The 19,620-nt window shown below is 38.1% G+C and overlaps 1 protein-coding gene across 3 annotated transcripts in view; it reads right to left on the minus strand.

Moving 5' to 3' along the window:
* The window catches only part of LYRM9 (LYR motif containing 9), a 58,543-nt gene that overhangs the window by 21,582 nt on the left and 17,341 nt on the right, over positions 1-19,620 (minus strand). The gene's annotated exons all lie outside the window — the stretch shown is intronic.

Below are 19,620 nucleotides of genomic sequence, written 5' to 3' on the forward strand. Positions count from 1 at the left end.
TCTTTTTTCCCAGCTTGGAATGGTGATAGCAATAAAGGAGAAAAGGAAAAAAGAGTGTATAAAACTACTGGCAGCAAAAGCAGAGAAGTATAGCAGAGCAAAAAAGCTGATTTCTTTCGCTTTCTTGGGACAGGGTGATATCACCGTCAGGGCTGGAAGGGAGTGCTGAGAAGGCACCGTATAGTGGTCTGAATTCACAATCAGTTGCCACTGGAAAGACTTCAATTGATCTGAGTAAGGCTCCATGTTCAAAGCACAAGGAAAAAAGAAGCCAAAGATATCTCAGCATTTCCTCCTATTCTTTTTCCAAACAGCAAATAACACCAAATCACTTTTCCTCAGAACAGTTTCCTTCTATTGCTATAACAGCATGACTTGCATTACCTATCTTCTATCATTCTTTGTAATAGAAAACTCTTTACTCCTCCCACTGAAATTCCCCCAATTTGCTAAAATTCCACTTTAGTTCCCCACGGCGACTGTCTCCCAGCTACATCTTTCCTGTCCTGCTTCACTGGAAATCTAGCACAGGACATGGAAAACCCAATGAGTGTTTTGGGAACTCAACCAATTTAATCAGAAACCTTCTTATGACTGGACCCAGTATCAGGTTTTCAAGCAGTGGCACAACAGACCCCAACAATGGGTAAGGTTAAATTCTGCACTTGCATGCCTCTTGACATCAGATTTTGCATAGTTATTACTGCTAATTTGACCCTTACTTTGCACAAAAACGACCATCAAGCATAGTAATAATTTACACTACTACCTATTGTTCTAAAAACACCCCCCACACAAATCCCATAAATGTTACTGTTTTTATTTGCCGAGATTATTGTTCTTTCACTAAAAATCCCTCAACCTCACAAAATATGGCTGTAACCCTGACTCTAGTAACGTACATCTCTTTCTGATAACCTAAATATCACACAGAACGCACCAACCAAACTTTCTAAACCAAGAACTGTTGAGTTAGAAATAAAATAATTCACTAATTGTGCTTTTCTGGAATGGATGACTGTATAATGTTCTAATTGGAAAGCTGAAATCACATTTGCATTTAGATAAAGGCTGTTTAAAAAAAGAGACAAGTATAAAAGCAGACACTGAGACTATTGTAAATGACTATGCTATGCAGAGAAATACCATGTTTCTGATAATGATATTCAGATAGTGAAGCAAAGGATGACCAAAGCCAATTAATCTTGCACTCTGCATTAGCAAGCTTGTCAATTGACCCAGTGTATAGCTGTACTCATGATACTGGTATGACACTATGCCCCTGGTCTCAGATGTTTTTTCCACTACTGTGACTGTTTTTCAAGCAAATCTCTACAGTTCAACAATTAGGATCTCAGTCCCTCCAGGCTAGAGTCAAATGGGCTACAGAAGCTGGGCTTCAGAAACTGAAAGTGCTAGTTAAAGGGCCACAAGAATTATCTTAACTGTCATTGTTTATAGTCTCCCCCAATACACATTTCTTTGTGGGCTAGAGATGTGTTTTCTTACTACTCCACAATACTAGTCTTGGTACTGGTTCTTTAGAAGTCTCCCGTATTTATATGATTCCCTATCCTAGGGAAACTTCACAACCTTTAACATACTGATTTTATGGTACCTTTGTAAACTAACACAGCACTATCATGCCCATTTCAACAATGAGGAACTGAGAGAGGCCTGGATTCCTTCCACTTAATTTGGGCACTTCACTGATGCACAACGAGTTTGGGACACTGTCTTGGCAGCTCATGCTGTAATCAGGCGAGAGAGATACTTACCCCTGCAGGGCAAACATCCCTAAAGTGAGGAATACCAACCACTAAGTAATTTTTAGCAGAACAGAGCTGAGCTCCCACAGACTATCCCAGCATTCAGGTCACTCAATCGTCTTTCTTGGTAAACTTACCTTTACAATCAGGTTCTTTGCTGGAGAATCTATCTCCATTATCATATCACACAAAACAGAAGTTAGATGGGACTGAAACTGGATTTGGGGGTGACAGAACCGCTTGACACTATTTTGTACTACTAACTCTATATCACTGAAGCTACCTATGGATCCTGCAGTTGATGCTACTGCTTGCAGCTAGCCTCTGGTTCCTGCTTCAGATTCTGCTCAAGAATAAGTTCAACAACAAAAAGAAAGAAAATCCTACCATCTCCCTGAGTGTAAGTTACTGTTTGGACTGAATCATAAAAATGGCTGAGAAGCACACAGTCGATCCTGCAAATTAGCGGCTGAGCAAACAAACCCTATTAAAAAAACTAATGAAAGAAACAAACGTAAAGCACCAATTGAGCAATATTAACTGTGTTTGGAATACTCCCAGTAGTATAAGCACTCACATAAGGGCAGAGAAGTGATCTGTTTTTTCAAAAGTATGTGTGATTTTAATTATCTCAGGAACTGGGTGCTCATTTGAAGTTTCATTTAATCATTCAACTTGAAAATCTGGCATCTGTACAGTTATCTGTGGTGCCAAAATTATTTGTCCTTCTTGAAAAATAAGTCTAAATGTCTTGTAAAAGATTCTGAAAGAAAAAAGAAATCACTATGGGACCTACTATTACAAACTCAGAGGCAAGCTCTGTAACCTGACTCATCGTGCCTTCATCGGGCCCACTGGCTTGAGCATGAATAAAGATTCCAAGAGTGTTATTTGTGTAAAATGAGATGCTAAAGTTTTCTGCACAGAGAAACAAGCACATTAGCAAAATAAGAATGAAGACTGAAGTCTCTTGAAACTTATTTAACCACAAAACATCTTGGTTCAGGTTCGGCTACTGGTCCAGGAAGACACTTGAGTGGACTGTTACTACTCAGTAGGATTCTCGTTCTCTTTTGCCTTAAACCTCCCATCCAGGTTTCATGGGCTCCTAGATGGTAACTGCAGGAAAGGCCTATGACTCTGGACTCAGACTTGTTACATACGTTTACAACCCACTGCAGCAGAGCAGCAGACTTTTCTGTTTCAGAGTAGTAACCGCCACCTTCTTTGGTTATTACCCTGTGCAACATATCTTTATCCCACAGTAGGTCACAGGAGGCTGAATAGTGCACGATGTTCAAGGCCAGCTCTACGGGTTCTGCTGCCCTAGGCTAACCAGCAAACATCCGTCCCTACCAAGCCACACTTGCTCATAGAGCTACTGAATGTTTCGCTGCCCTAGGCAATAGCCTGCCCTGCAAATATACCCTTCCCTGTGTATGGGTGAGTATGTATAATGCTGAAGCCACATTTTAATAAACACATCTCTCCAGCACGCTAGATTTTTATTAGAATCTGCTGTTTTGACATGATCATTTCTGATGAGCTGTGGCCCGTCATTATTGTGGATTCTGTCCTTTCTAAGAATGATCTGTAATGTTCTACTGCATGAATGATGATAGCCATTCTTGCTCTGCTCACTTCTATTTTTATTCTCCTAAGCTTAATGCTTTGCTTGATGCATAAGGCAGAGAAGCAATGTCAAATGACACATTGCCACAACAGCACATTTTAGATACTCAATCCTGCAATGTAAAGTTAGCATTACACAACATCAGTAGAGCATATGGGAGATTAAGAACTGGCTAACTGACAGATCTCAAAGATCTGTTTGTTGATAGGGAATCATCACTGACCAGACACACCTCAAGCAGTTCTGCAGGCACCAGCATTAGGCCTATTACTCTTCAACACTCAGCAGTGGTCTCCCAGTAAACATAACATTGTAATTGCCACAGTTTGCAGATGACAAAGATCATCTACAGAATGATGGTAATCAGAATGATGGTAAATTTCTGGATACACTAGAACCATTCAAAACTATACTTTAACGTGTCTAAACAAATACACAGTGTGCAGGTTATACCAACACAATAAGGAACTATACCCTAGAAGGGAAAAGAGACCTGGAGAGCGAACAACCAACTGAACATAGTTCCCAGTGAGCTGCTGTAAAAAAAGTGATCCCTAAAAGAACTTTACCTCTGTAAGCAAAATGAAGCTCCATTTAATTTTGTATGCCTACATAAAAAAGAAAAAAGCATTAAGGCACTTTTTGCCCCCTTTCTTAAAGTGAAAGTCTTAGAGTTCAGTTAGAGTTAGCTTAGAGTTAGCTTATTAAAAAATGCGTGTGGTGATATGATTAGAATGCATATGTACCTTCACATGAAGGAATACTGAAAATTAAAAGGCTCTAATTTAGAAGAGAAAAGCAAAACCAGAATCAATGGCCAAAAGCTGAAGCCAGATAAAATTTGAATGATAGAACTGCCACGCTTCTCCAACGATGAAAATGAAATAGGGGACACTATCAAAGAGTGAACAGTGCCATCCCTCTCCCGATGTCTTCAAATCATGCCCCTTTGTGCAGTATGTTGTAGTGCAGGGGTACCCAACATTTGCAGTAGGGCAAACCAGCTACCCTTAAGCACTGGAAGCCAAACATCCCAGTCACATCACGTGATCAGACCCAGCGCACTGCAGTTACTCTTTTTAGGCAACGATTATTTCCTAGAAGCATCAGTATCATCATACATGCGCTACTCAATCCACATTCATAACAGAGTCCTTTGACTATTCCCATTTCTTGCATTTGCCACTACCAAAACAATTCCTGCAACCCATTCTCAGGAGATTTTCTAAAGCAAAGTAAACTGACCTGATGAAGTGTCCTTGTGACAGCACCCTGTTCTTGGCTATCAGTATTCCAAAGGACCCACTTTCCCTTCATCTTGTTGGCACCCAGTGTAACAGGAAGGGTTTTGGGTCCTTGGCTGCCACTATCTTAACAATTCATCCAGCCCTCAACCTGTCACAGAAAGCCCATCGTGAAAGACAAAATGGAGAGTGCTTCAAGCAGATGAATTGCCCTGGCAAGCAGCATGCAGCCTGTGAGCTGTAAGGCACAGATGTGTCAGTCCAGTACAAGTTGTCTGATTTGCCTTAATACAGAGGGTCCTGGACGAAGTTTTAATAGCACGCTATACAGAGAGTCAGACTCTGGCCTTAAACCCTGTAAATACAGGAAGGTGCTGAACAAAGAACCGAGCACATCTGGCAGCATCGCATGCTTGCGGCGCATAAGAGATCCGTCTTTTCAGGCTTTGAGAAGGAGAGTTTTCTTACAGATTAAACTTTTTTTTGTAATTTGTATTCGTACTCACTTTATGATCTCTTTACTACTGATATAGTGTAAAGCAGCTTTAAGGTAACTGGAAATCTGACTTACAACATGCTTTTGTCAGGGTATTGAGTGAAAGCTTAAAAGATGCTTTATGGCAGAGGAAAATTGAATATAGACTTAAATCAATAAGCTTAGAAAAGGCACAAATGAGTTCTGTTTTGGCTATAACAGAATATGAAATTCTTTTCATGATGAAGCCCACTTACACAAATTATCCAAACAAAGCCATGGTGCAAATGTTTTATCTTACACTACACTGCGGTGTCACAAAGCAAAGCTATGTAATACATCAGACAGCAAACAAGACAGACTTTCGCAATTTAACACCAGTGAAATAACATGCTTCTCACACTAAGGCCTGATTACCCTTTCTGTTTTGGTTAATTGATGAGCATGCCTAGATAGATTAGAGAAATATTCCTTGTAGCATGCTCACCAAATGCCATATTCAGACAGCAGTGTGAGAATAGATAAGACTCTCCCTGCTTTAGGTGCAATTCAAACTTCTCTTACTTTTCTGCTGACTCACAAAGAAAATTCTGAAAGGCATAGCCTCATAAAAACTTTATCTTCCCACCTGTCAACTGCTCAGTTCAAGTACTATCAACATAAATATTGTTCTTACTGATGAAATCTAAGTTTATCTTTGAGATCATGTCTGAATGTGAACGGAGTTATACCTTGGTGCCATCAGCTTTAAAACAAAACTTCCCGTTCATTCATTTTTCTTGCAGATACTGTATTTTGAAATAGTTCCAGTGCTCAGTTCCAGTTTAGCTATAGCAGCTTAGTAGTTCCTCCCACTACTTTATGGTAGTTAGTATACTAACTTTCTGGCAGTAATTACAGGTTTAAATCACTTTTTTTTTTTTTTTAAAAAAAACCTCAGTATTAGGCACAATACTACCACAAATTTTGTTAAAACAACAAAAAGATATCCAGTTAACAACAAAGCACGGAAGTTCTTTTGAAGGGTGCAATCAAAGACAGCATGTGTTTACTTAACATCAAGGTCTACTGCTTCATGATTTTATAAACTGTGGGTCATATGAGCACAGGAAGAAGCACCTTACAATAGGGCATCAAGAACTAGCAAGTCTTACACAAAGTAAGAGACCAGTGAGCACAGGTTTCTCAACAATGAGGAAAACAAAGGACTTGGGAACAAATCTGCATAAGGATGTAAAAATAAATCAAAACCACATCCAGCAGCCTTGGCCATCACATCACTAAGACGCTGTTATTTTGACCAATTCTGTTTCCCTACCCTACTTGGCTTACTAATGATTTTCTGACACTGAACACCCTCCTCGGTAACTCTCACACCTCACTGACATCTGTCTGTGTTCTTGGATAAGGACGTCAGCTCTAGCAACTAAAACTATAGCCCCAGATCTGAGGGCAAAAACAGAGCTGCTTAGAGTAAGGGATTGTGGTAGTGCTCTTTGTCTTTGTATTTCCAGTAACTGATACACCATAATTTGTATTTTTTCTTCTACCTTGCTCCTTATGAGCTTGTAATAGGAAGAGAGAAATACTTGACCGTCTGCTAAAAAAACAGACCCAAGACTTCATCCTCAAATACCACAACATTCAGTGACAGAAGTCAGCAAACAAGGAAAGTTCTGCCTCCTTCCTATTTTTCCTCACTATGCTACTCAATAAAAGCATTACTGCTACCAAATCTTATTTGTGCTGTAATAAAAAGATCTACAGGCTAAGCAAAATGGCCAACACTGATCTTATGGGCCTTTTGTGGGACTCCTGAATGCCAGGTATTTGCCTTCAAAGTGAGTTTTTCTTCAGAAATCACAGTAATACTATGTTAGGAAGCAGACAGACCAAGGTATTCTGGCTTAGGCTGGATGATGCAGTCTGCATTATTTTCTGAGTAAATACAGTACCACCACAGGAAAAAAAAAAAAAAGCCTGTCTTTGCCCCAAGGAACATACAAAATTCAGTACTTTCCTCAAATTAATATGGTAAGACAGATAAGGGAACACAAGGAGAAAACAATAGAAGCAGACAACACTAGCATTCCTCAGCCATAGTAATCCTTTTCAGTAATTTGTGCAAAGCGGTCACCAACCAGATAACAGATTTAGTAAAGCTGTATTATGGATACATATTTATTCCTGGGTTTCCATAGGACTCATGGAACTTCTTGTTGTGGGCTGTGTATCTGTCTGTGTACTGCTTTAAACACACCGGTATAGTAAGTAGCCCCTTGCATGACTCCTTAATCCAGGCCATGAATTATCCAACCTCTGACAGAGATGCTGTTCATAAGAGTGGGAGGAAAAGAACAAAAAGGAACATCAGCATTTCCGTTCATGATAAAGTACTGCTTTTGTAAACACACACATGAAAAACCACACACCACACCACCCTTCTTGACATTTAGAGGTATTTAGATTCAGGTTTCTAGTTAATAAGTGGTGAAGAAACGTTATGTCGAGACATAACCTACAAATGGATTTGGTGTTCAGGCTTCCCCAGGAAGTGGGCTAGGTAGCCATTCTATATCCTTTCCTTTCAGAGAGGATATAAGAAACTGCACTGTTAAAAAAAATTGGACATAAAATTCTGTTGCTTCCATAAGAAGTGCATACGTAAGTGGTATGACAATACCATGTGTTAAGTCATACCACTTACAATCTGTGCAAACAAACATTTATTTAGTGGCACAACAGTTTGAAACTGCAAGAAAATACCAAGAAAATAAAGGACAATAGCATCTCCTTCCATCTTTAATCCATCTCAGTGTCATGTCTGGGGTAAATAAGACAGATACTTACAGTTTATTTCCAGGATCTTGTCAGTCTATATCAGAATTCATATCATTTTAATGCAAGTTTTCATCACAGAATAACATCATATCAGATTAATCCTCTAGAAACAGAATAAGGAAAAACAGCCATGCTGTTTTTTCGACTGCAGTCAGAGGTAGTTAAAAAAATCCCTTTCACTAACAGTTTTTCAAGCTAAAATTGCTTAACTAAGTTAAGGTATGATAGTAGCATAAAGTCAATATGTGTAAAAACAGATCATTAGTTAGAGAGTATGAATACTTGGCTAACTCCATGCTTCCTGCTACAGCTAGCTCACAAGAATTCAGTTTTATGCAGGACTGTCAGTTACAGCAATTTGATCCTCCTTAAAAGTGTTCTGAAAACACTAGAATGGGCCTAGCTTTTTTCCTTCGGTGAACACTTCCTCTCAGTACAGAGGGGACTGCCTCGGCAGAGTCAAATATGATAGCCCTTATGAGCTCTGAGCTGTGGTTCTTAATGAAGCTTTTTCATTATTAACTGAAATAATTCACTGTTACATTTTTAATCATGGCTTCCCCTATGTCCTTTGCCAGCCTATTTTGTCATGCTTCCTGACTCTATTCGGGAAGGACTGAAAAAGATTAAAGTTTATTTTCATTTTATAGGCTCACTTTGCTCATGCAATCCTGCTTTATCAGTTTTTAATGAAAAAGTTAAAAAACAAACACACATGTAATTCAAATAGTTACCTACCACTTAGGCCAAAAAGGGCCTACTTGGGAAAATGAGAGTACAAAAGTTGAAGGTAAAGAGATTTGATTCTGGAAAAGTAAAAGGAAATCACTATGACCCACATTGTTGACTAAAGAACAATATATTTTTATTTTGTTGTATTTCTTTAAACCAAGAATACCTAAAACATGCCCCTTGGCATTCCGTCAGTGCCAAGAACATAGTCTAGGAGGGAATAAATCTAGAGTACAACAGAGCTTTCCAGTATAACCTCTCACTTTGTTGATCCATTCTGGCACGTCCTTCTCAGTCCTAGCTATACACACATAATCCCCAGAATAATCTTGACTGAACTTGTACAATGTCCTGGCATCCACAGTTCATCCTGTAATCATCCTTCCCAATTTATATTACCCTTTACAGCAGCATCAAGAACAACTTGCTGTCTCATTATCTCAAGTCTACACCTGCTGCAGTTTAACAACATCCAATCCTTTGCCCTCAATCCAAGTAATAATCTGAGCCAAAACCTTCCCTGGTGTAAAACCTGCCTGTGGCAGCGTTATACCATGGGTGAATTTGACCCACTGTGTCTTGGGCAGAGTACATGCCTGTTCACGGGGGAGATGTTTATAAGCAGCAGTATTACATTTAAGTCTAGGAGTCTTTAGCCTCTTAAAGGGGATTTCAGCTTGCACAGTTCACTAATCAGGGATTGTTACCATATCAACAGTTAATCACGTGAACAGATGTCCACCACATCTTAGGAACATTTGTGAGGTCTTAAAGTCATATCTTGAGTTTCCTGAAAAATTTTACTGTCACTACGGCCACAAAGAGAATCCGTTCTGAAAGAAAACAAAGAAAGTCTGGCTAGCAGCAAGCTTATCAAAAAGATCCTAGTCCTGCAACTGTTTTGAGACAGGACCCTTGTCCCGGAACGCAACTGTTGGCTGCACTGGGATTCTGTTAAAGAAAGCTGCCCAAAGCCAACTAGTGCAAGACTTGCACATTCTCCCTGCTCTGGAGGGTGAAGGAACTATACCTCTCCCATTCCTTCAGGAAACCATTTTCCTCTACATACTGTAAGATATTTTTATTTTAGAAAGTTGTAAGATTCTCTTAACATGAAAAGAAAAATCTCGAAGGAACTCCATAACTCATGAAATGAGTACCTGGCTCCAGAAAGGGCTGTTTAACAATTGATTCCAGTGCTTCATGATTTGATTCCATAGAAAAGAGGGAAGTGATGAAAGCTATGGCTTAGTGGTAGCAGATGTTAGGGTAATGTATTTAAATTACAGGCCTACATGTTGTTTGAGCAGATGATTAAATGTGTTGTCTGCATTAGCTCAATCCTTGCTGCTTTCTCTCCTATTGTCATTTAATATAGGCTTCCACAAGGAAAACAGAAGCGGGAAAAGGACAGTTTTGCAAATTCCAAACAGGTTTACAGAGACTACTAACAGGTCAGACATCCAGCACCATCAACAGGCTGGCATGTTTCCACCGACTTTAACAAACCTACAGTGATTTATGCCAATAGAGGATCTGGCCTAATGGGAGCAGAAGTCTTTGTGGTGCTAAAAGAGCACCTGCTCATCCCAGCCCACCCTGTGTAGAAGTAGACCCTTTGTCATTTATTTTCATGGTAGAGTCATGGAATTGGTTTAGATGAGAATAGAAAGCAAATACCGAGAATTTCCCAGTTAGTAATGTTATTTCCCTTCCAGTTCCCTCCTTCACACCATCTAGATTTAAATTACCAGTCAGAACAGTAAGATAAGCGACACAGTATTCAGGGGAAAAAAATTACAGGTTAAGAACTCTGTAGCTACTGCTTAAAACAGATGATGATAATCAGCTCATGATTAGTAAATAATACAGCATTACGCAGTGATATAGTATATGTAATATTAGCTATATTACATTGCAGCTTTTCCAAACAAAAGATTATATTATCTCTTTCCAACTTAATATCATCTGACCGTAAGATCAGAATGCTGGAATAGACTCATTTCACTTGTCCCAGCATCTTGTAAGGACTTTGAGCAAGACAGGGTTTTATCCTACTTCTACCATTAGTCTCAAAAAATTCAAGCAGTCTATTAAGTGCTCCTTACCAAGTAGGGACCTTCCAAATACAGAACTTAAATTAGTTACCTAGTCAAACCAAATATCTTTAGCCCTACTTTCCAGAAAAGAGACAGTGACAGAAAGATCAAATATTATACTTAAGCTTGCACATAACATCAATAGCAGAACCAAAAATAGATGCTGGATATCCTGTTAATCAGGCTAAAGTTTTATCAACTGGAACATGATTTCTTCAAGTTTCCAAAAATTTTTCTTTTGGATATTTGTCATTGAGCCAGAATGATATAGAAGAAAAACACTTCATGAAGTTCTGCAGGATACTTGTTTTTGGAGGTACAGAGTTTGCTTTTAACTGATCAGTTGCAACGCACCAACTATCTTGAATAACCAAGTTATATCTCTGGCTGAGATAAAGCGAGGAAAACAGTTTATATCCTATTGTCTAATTATTAAGTTCAAGATCAACGCTCTTGATCCAAGCGTTGAGCTCAAAGCTCTTGCTGTGATAGGTTAAAATGAACATTGTGAGCTTTGGGAAAAGTGGGAGTCACATCTTTATTCATGGGTACTAAAGTTCGTTTTTATCCTTTGCAAAGGCAGAGTTCTTAGTGTACCACTGCACGGATCCATTGCGATACACTGACACAGCAACAGAATCAAATATCTCATTTTGCTAGACCTAGACCACAGATGCACAAACACAGTCCTTGCCTCTCGCATCTCTAAATTGAGCGAGAAAACATAGCTGAGAAGAAATAGCGCTCCAGGAAATGAAGTGGCTTGTGCAAAGTCATGCAATGAGTTAATAGCAGAGCTAGGAATAGAAACTGTACTTTGATTCTCAAACTAGCACAATTCCTTTTATAAGATACTATTAATAGTCTCTTACACAGTGATTCATAGTAGTATCCCTAATTCAAAGGGGATACCCTTAGCTTTTAAAAACTGTGTCCTAATTCCTTTCACTGTATGTTAGCAAAGCCAGATTCATTACCCATTATAAAGAATTTTTATTAATGATTTTGACTGAATGGTTCTGGGGGTTCAAGTACTTCCTTAAAGCGTTTGGGTGTTGATACAGAATGCTATTAGATTCTTCTCCCTTTGCAGCAAATAGAGCATTATCAACACCTGTCGAAGTAATAGTTCTTCAGTCTGGCAAAACCGCTTGATGGAAAGAGAGCTGCCTGAATTTTCACCTATGATTCAGATTTGTTTACATTTGTGAAACCTCAGAAAAAAAGGGGATAAACGCTTCAGTTCAATTGAAGTCATGTTGCTAACCTCCAGTGCTAATTAACTAAATTATGCTGAATTAATTTGATGTAATTATTGGGGATGGCGCAAAGACAGCAGCCCAGAGAAAGTCTGAGACTGGAAGAACAGAAGTCTTAACAACACAAAAAATTCCATAAATAGCATCCTTTTTTGCCAAAATGAGTCAAATACATAAAATGAGTTCATTACAGTCATGTGGCTTCACTCAATCCTCCAAACTACCCCGATGCCCAGACAAATAGCTGTGAAATCCAGCAAACAAACTAGAATTAAAACACATCACAATGAATTTGATACAGCTCTCAGTACAAGTGTCTTTTCCCATCCTATCATCTAAACAATACAGATTTAATAACATATTTGAGAGCCACAACGCTTTTCCTTTAACTAAAGATATTAATTAAGAACATGTTTTTGTTAGCGTTGTGTCAGTTGGGGTTTTTTTTGATGAAAAATCTGGAGAATGCTTATGGAGTCTTTTCAGTCGATATGCAGTTTTAATCTAGTATTTTCAGACTTATTCAGTTTTAAAAAAACAAACAAACCAACTATAAAACAAGCATCCCTCTTTCCTTCCCCATTTAATGTTTGAGATTTACTTTGAAAAAGCACATCAAAATTGAAATCTTTTGCTATGAAAAGACACAAAGTTTACTGAGGTGTTTTTAATTTTCCTCATCAACTTAAGAAAAAGTTAAGTGTTGGGAAGTGATTTAAATTTGAAGACAGGCAGAAAGAAGAATAGGAAATTTTAAGCAAATCAGTGCTTTCAGTGCCACCAGAATCTCTTCATGACTCTCCTCTCTAACAAATACTGCAGCCAAGTCAAAGACCTCAGCCTCTTACTACTCAGGTTAAAAGCTGTTGTCAGCAGCATGTCTCTTTTCCCATTTGGGAACTTGTCTATCTTGAGCACACAGCTCACCACATACCAGTTTCACGTATAAAGCCTGTAGCAAGTATTTCATTGTCATGTTTCTATCAAACTGCACTGGGTTTATGGATTTCACTTTCACACAATGGGTGGGTTATTTTACTGTTGTTTTTAAAAAAAAAAAAGATTTTAGATTACCACATCACTATATTAAATTTTATAGCTCCGGAGGGCTGGTTATATTTAACCATGAACAATTTGGTGTCTCTAGCTTCAGCTGAAATGTTTGATTTACATCTATCATAATCCAATAAATATATGAGCTTCCAAACTTCTATTGCATTTTTATTATCCTTGGTGGTAAGATAAAAAAATATTACCTCTAACATCACCAATTACTTCTGAGGAAAGATTAAGTGCTCAACTGTATGAAATGAATAGTATTTTTCTAATTTGATAAGTAGGTGCTGCTAGTACTCCTACAGATCATATCCACATTAAGAGTTCTGCTGATTTGCAAACACAGAAATTTAAATAAGTTCTAAAAGATCAACTATCAGCCTCGTCACTCCAAAGTGAGTTGTATTACAGGCATAATTTATGCATTGGATTTCAATAGGTCATTCTCTGCCCAGTCCTGATAAGGCAAAAAAGTCCATTTTCCATGGGGAAGCTGCTAATATATTTTCTGAAGAACCAAACTGACTGTCTTACATAATATATTTAATTATTTGAGAAAAGACTACATTTTAAAGTAAATTTAATAATCATTTAATGTGGGTGAAGTCTATTTTATATGGAGAACTACTGAACATTTTCTCTATGCCTATTTATATGTTACAGTGTACATACTTTGTTCTGTTAATGGCTTGCCCAGTTGAGACTAGTTTGATATCACCCATCTATTTCATACCAAGACCAAAAAATATTTTTCTGCTTTGTGTCAGTACTTTTGTTGTGCTTCTGCTGTTGCTTTAAGAACGAAAATTCTGCATACGACCTCCAATCTCTTATTTCATCTATCAGTAAGGCTACATACTGGAAATGACATCACAGAATTCTGAAAACAATGAAGACTGGCTTCCAGGCTGTTCTGAGTATCACCATCAAAATCCAGCTTTGAGTTGTATTCTGACTTTCCTCCGCCCTCCAACAAAAGTCTTGCCTAAGAACAAATACATTAAATCAGTAGTAGTCTAAGGCTTATGGATCTTCCTTGCACACTCCCATTCTACCGCTCCCTCTAAAACTTATGCTATTGCCAGTTAAATCAGCAATTATATACATACATTGTTCTGTTCATTGTTCTATTAGTACTGTAATGTTATGGCTGATGCACTTTTGTTATAACAACTCCAATGCTAATTATGATGATTATATAGTTCTGGGTTGCAATAACGTCTACAATACCTACTAATGAACAGCTCTCCATTTTATTATGCGCTGTTAAAATATAGAACAAAATTCCAGGGAAACTTGAATTAAATTGGGATCTGGCTCATCTCACCTAGTACAAATTTAGAACAACCTCATTAATTTTAAATACAGAAGTGTAATGAATTGCAATATGCCTGCCTTCTCTAAATCACTTTTTCCCCCTCAGTACAGTCACTAAAAAACAGTGCCTCGTAGTGTCTAGTTCAAGGAAGGCTCATTCTGCAGAATTTTGAGACCGAGTGTACTGCTGATCCTCTCAGCAGCTGTTCTACTGTGTTTACCAGAAGATGCCTCATTTCACACCTGGATATGAGAACAATTTGCATAATAGTGACTTTGCAAGTGTGACATTGTCATTGTGTCATTTCTTTAAAGCATACTTAAATTAGAGCTCTCCCTGATATATTCCAGCTGTCAAAGTTATTTCTATATTTCTGGCACACATTGAAATGAAAATGCTTTGTTATCTTATAGTTTAAAAATCTCTTGCTGAACACTGAATTGTAATGTGTGGTTCTCAAAACTAATCTGACTGTTGTCAAAAAAAACAATTTGAGGGAGTAACTAATCAAGGTTTTATAGAGCTGTATATCCCAATAGAAAACCATGATATTTGGTAACACTAAGTTACACAGGAAACAGTTTAACTCTGAAGTACAGTAAAGATAAGGAGAAAGTAGAGAAGTAATTAAAAAGCCTGAGCCAAAGCCCCTCAGGAGGAAGAAAAAAAGACTATTTGTATACTTTTATATACTGTGTGTATGTACAATATATGCTGCCACATACACAACATAAGAATCTGGAATACTAGTATTGGATTGGTACTGTAATTTGACTTGGACTTGATTTTTCTGCCTTGGTTTCTCTAGACAAATGCTTAATCATACAACTGTAAAGATAACATTAAAGTCACATGTTCAAATTCTCAACTGGTGTAAACCAACCTATTTCTATTGACTGTCATTGAACTAAAGATTTATTTTTGCTGGCAACCTGAAAAATTGTGCCTATGTTTTGTGACACCAGTGGAGTTTCTCCAGAGTTATACTAGAGTTAACAGAAAAAAGTTATTCAAGACAATAATTTGTTATAGAGGAACAACATTCCTGCCATACAAGAGCCTTGTAAGGATTAATTTGTGTTTTAAAACACTTCCAGTATATGAGCACTGTATCATATTAGTTCTCCAAATGCCTTCTACTGGTTGACTACCATTTAAGACATTACACAAAGCACCTGAAAAATATTTTTTCATATCTTTCCACTGTGGTTCAAGCCAATTTTGCTAGATCTGGTTCACAAGTTTTATACAACTTTTCCCAGTTATTTCCACTCCTTTCTGCTTAGTTAGGTGACTTTCTTTCCCTTTTTTCCTGGAAGAAAAATCAAAACAAATAAAAATCTCATCTAGTAAGGTACAACTCCTACAAAATGTATTCAAAAATAAGAGAACAAACCATCCAATTTCTGCATATGAAGCTGTCACAGAAAACTCTTGGAATTCTACACTTTGATTACAGACCCAGAAAGAAATATATATTTCCAGTATTAGCAAATTCAGCCATCATGCCAATGATTTGGCTTCAGCCAACAGACTGAAAAAAAGCTGAGCCATTTTGCACTATATCAATTTTAGCTTTGGTAATTTAATAACATTTTGAGAAGTAAAACCCACTAATGAATACTCTCTACATCAAGGCAGCATACATCAACAGATATATCGGAGAACTAGTCAATGAGAATATGGCATTTAGGCCAATTCCTGCAAATGACTGGGTTAAGGCTGAGAGAGCTGAGTTAGCAAAGACGATCGTTTGAATTATTTCAGCCAAAATAAGTCAAGCTGGGGAGCAATCAACCAGTTCAGCTTTAAGATCTGAAGAGGAGGTGGAAAAGGATCAAAGGAAAGACAGGTGACAAGACCTGCAACAAGGTGGAGGGAAGGATGGATAATAACTTTTTTAGCCAGCACAGAAGGAACTAGAGGAACAGTATGTGGTCTAAGATATTCTAAAACTACTTCACATCAACCTGCAATATAAAGGGTGTTTGTGTAAATGAGAAGTTAATCAGCTTTTCCCTGACACCGGCCCACGCCTCCATCTAGAATTCCCTCTTCTCACACCCTCAACCCTGCTTTTCATTCTGTCGTCACTGACTTGATTTTCCCTTTCATGGATTTTTGCTTGAAAAAGCATCACTGCCTTGATTGTCTATTTTCAGCCTACATTTAAGAAAACCCTTTAGTTCCATTTGTAGCCACATCCTGTCTCTGCTTCCCCCTCTTTTTGTTCCTAAATATAAGGCTGATGCAATTTGATGTGACACAACAAAATAGCACGTTTGCAACAGCAGAAACTTTCTCTCAACAGCAGTAATTAAAGGGAGTAGATGAGATATTGCCGAAATCTGTGTTTATTTAGCCTGAGGGGAGAAGGGGGAGAGAGAAAGCTTAAAGAGAACTTAAAGAGGAATGTTGAAGTGTGTGAAGAACATGAAGTTTGTCCACGAGTGCCTTTTTACATGCTTCCTTTTTCCAATAGGAAATGATAGCTCAAAACAATTTAATCAATTCAAAAAGATAAGAGGAGAGATTTCTTTAGATGATATTCTTAACTAGTGAAAAAAATCACTTAACATATTTCCTTGAATTATAAATAGTACCAAGACACACTTGTGGTTACACATGAGAAGGCAAGGTCATTGAATCTCAAACTTCAGTTTCAGGCATTCACAAATTGAGTAGAATCAGACTGAGATCTCATTGATTACAGGGAAATTGTGCTTAAATATCTTTAAAGTTTTGTATTGATATGCATATCAGATATGTACTCACCTTCATCTACAGCACAAGTTTTTGTTAATTGCCAAAGACAGGACTTCAGAAGCGGTGGACCAGGGCTCTGAAGGGAATAACTTCACCAGGATTCATATAGTGAGTTAGAATCAGGCTTCTAAAGAAACTTATAATTTGTTGTGATTGACTCTGCTGCACGGATCCACTGCATATACTTGAAGCAGAACGAGATACCACCAGCTTCCTGCACTGTATTTCCTTATGGATGACATCGACAGAAGACCAGGGGACAGGACATGGATCTGTATTTGTGGTGGTGAGTCCTGACATGCACTGAACATGAAAGTGTTCCAAGCACAGTGTAATGAGGCAGAGTAATAATACACAGACCTCATTTCTTCCATAGAATGGAGTCCTCCGAGCATAGGCAGTCAATGAAAAAAGTTGTGATTACAGAGGTAGGGAAGACAGCAGGTTTTTATAGAATATTGCCATAGGTTTTATAGTAAAAATCCCTAAAATTCAGTTTTAAGAGGAACAGCCCTCAGATCTTAGAGCTTATGGACCTCATCCCTGCACAGCCTAATAAATTTAAGGGAATACCCAGAACATCTGAAAGTCGAGGGTTATTCTTGTTTTTAGAAAGTCACTTTAGCTTACTCAATCCATTTGAAGAAGTCACATACAGGTACTGATAGAAGTTCCATAAGGTACAAGATTTAACAGACACTACATGCTTTAAAATGAAACTTCTTTTTCTCAAGAGAATCTTCTTTCACTTCTTTGTTTACTTTAGTCTATTCTTCTAAATCCATCTGTGATTGACACTACCACTCTGCTTAAAACTGGCAGACCACATTCTGAGCAGGCTCATTTCCATCTTAACACAGATGACATCAAGGATAGGGCAGGCCAGAAAAAAAAAAAAATCAGTTTGCATATTATGCTTCAGTTTTTATAGGCTGAATTACTATTCAAAGCCGTCAAAATGGCAACCCATATGCGAGTGCCTGCCATTGGCATTAGAGGGATACACCATCATAACCATAACATAACTAGTTATCAAAGATTTGATTAATATTAATCTGATATTTCAAGAGCAGAAATAGTTTCCTTTCCAACAAGGATTTGGCTTTGACAAATCAAAGATACAGCTCTCGCGAACCAAAGAGGAAAGACATCATCTTGTCTTCATCCCTATCAGCAAGGCTCTCTTGGCAGAAAATACTTAGCACCCATGCCAAATATTCTGCTTAATAACTTAGCCAGGTGCAGATGCTGGCTATGTAATTTGTTCTACCTTCTTTGTTCTACAAGCCAGAATATTGTTCCTACAGCTTTTGGAAAAAAAAAGCAAGGGTATGAAGAGCTCCTTGCATGTTTTCATTGGTGCAAGAGTATCAATTGTTTAAAGACACCCTTAGAAAAATGGAATTTGTCAACAACAACATGTGCAACTACTCAGTACAGCAGCAGAGAGCTGTGTCCAGAGGATCCTAAAGTTCTGCTAAAACAAGGTCAGAAACACAGCAGTCTTCCATTTCCAGACTCCTATCAAGGGGCTGCCTCCCTGCAGTAGCTTACCAGATACAAACAAGCATGCTGGATTTCATGTACTGCAAGGTATCTGTATAGCCCAGCTGCCCCAGTTTACAGCCCATGCTTCCTAGTTTACAGTATGGAAAGCAGGCAAGTCTGCTCCTGTGAACAGCCCTAATAAACAGTAAAGATTATTTTAAGTCTCCTGCTATGTTATTACAGCATCTGAAATTCAAGCAACTGTTGTGCTAAATGACAGCACCAGGAACACCATCCCGTGTCATTAACAATAATGGGAGAAATTTTGATCTGCAAGTTCTCATTCCTCTGGCTTCTCTACTGTTGTGGTTAAGACACTGTGTTGATTCTTGAGTCGTTCTATTCTCAATCCAATACAACACACACTGCACGAGCAGATTCCCTCCACCACACTAAGATTGCTTATCCAGTTGCAATCCTGATTAAAAGTATCTGTCAAAATATTGTTACCTTTGGTATCTTTATAGACAATTTACAGGAAGTGTTCTGATAGAGCATACATCAACAGGATTGGGGTGAATACAAAATGCCACTTAGAAATCACACCTGAGACATGTACAGCCACAACAAATCTGCATCCACTTCGTTTTACTGTTTAGTTGTGCAGGGATGAGGGGAGAGAGAACACTTACAGCCTTCAGAGCAGAACTTCAACTATCTTCACAGATTAGGTCTATCAAAGTCCAACAGTAAGCAAGAGACCTGCAGAGAAGAACCAATTGGTCATTAACTGTTCCTCCCCAACTTACTACTTAACATACTATCAACTAAGTGCAGAGAAGCCTATCTACAGCACAACTCTATCACATTCACTTTCATCTAACTAGTTACTTTACATGTGAATTCATGATTTTGAGAACAATATTATTGCTTTCAATAA

The sequence above is a fragment of the Struthio camelus genome, chromosome 16 (assembly GCF_040807025.1).
Source record: "Struthio camelus isolate bStrCam1 chromosome 16, bStrCam1.hap1, whole genome shotgun sequence".
NCBI classification, from domain to species: domain Eukaryota; kingdom Metazoa; phylum Chordata; class Aves; order Struthioniformes; family Struthionidae; genus Struthio; species Struthio camelus.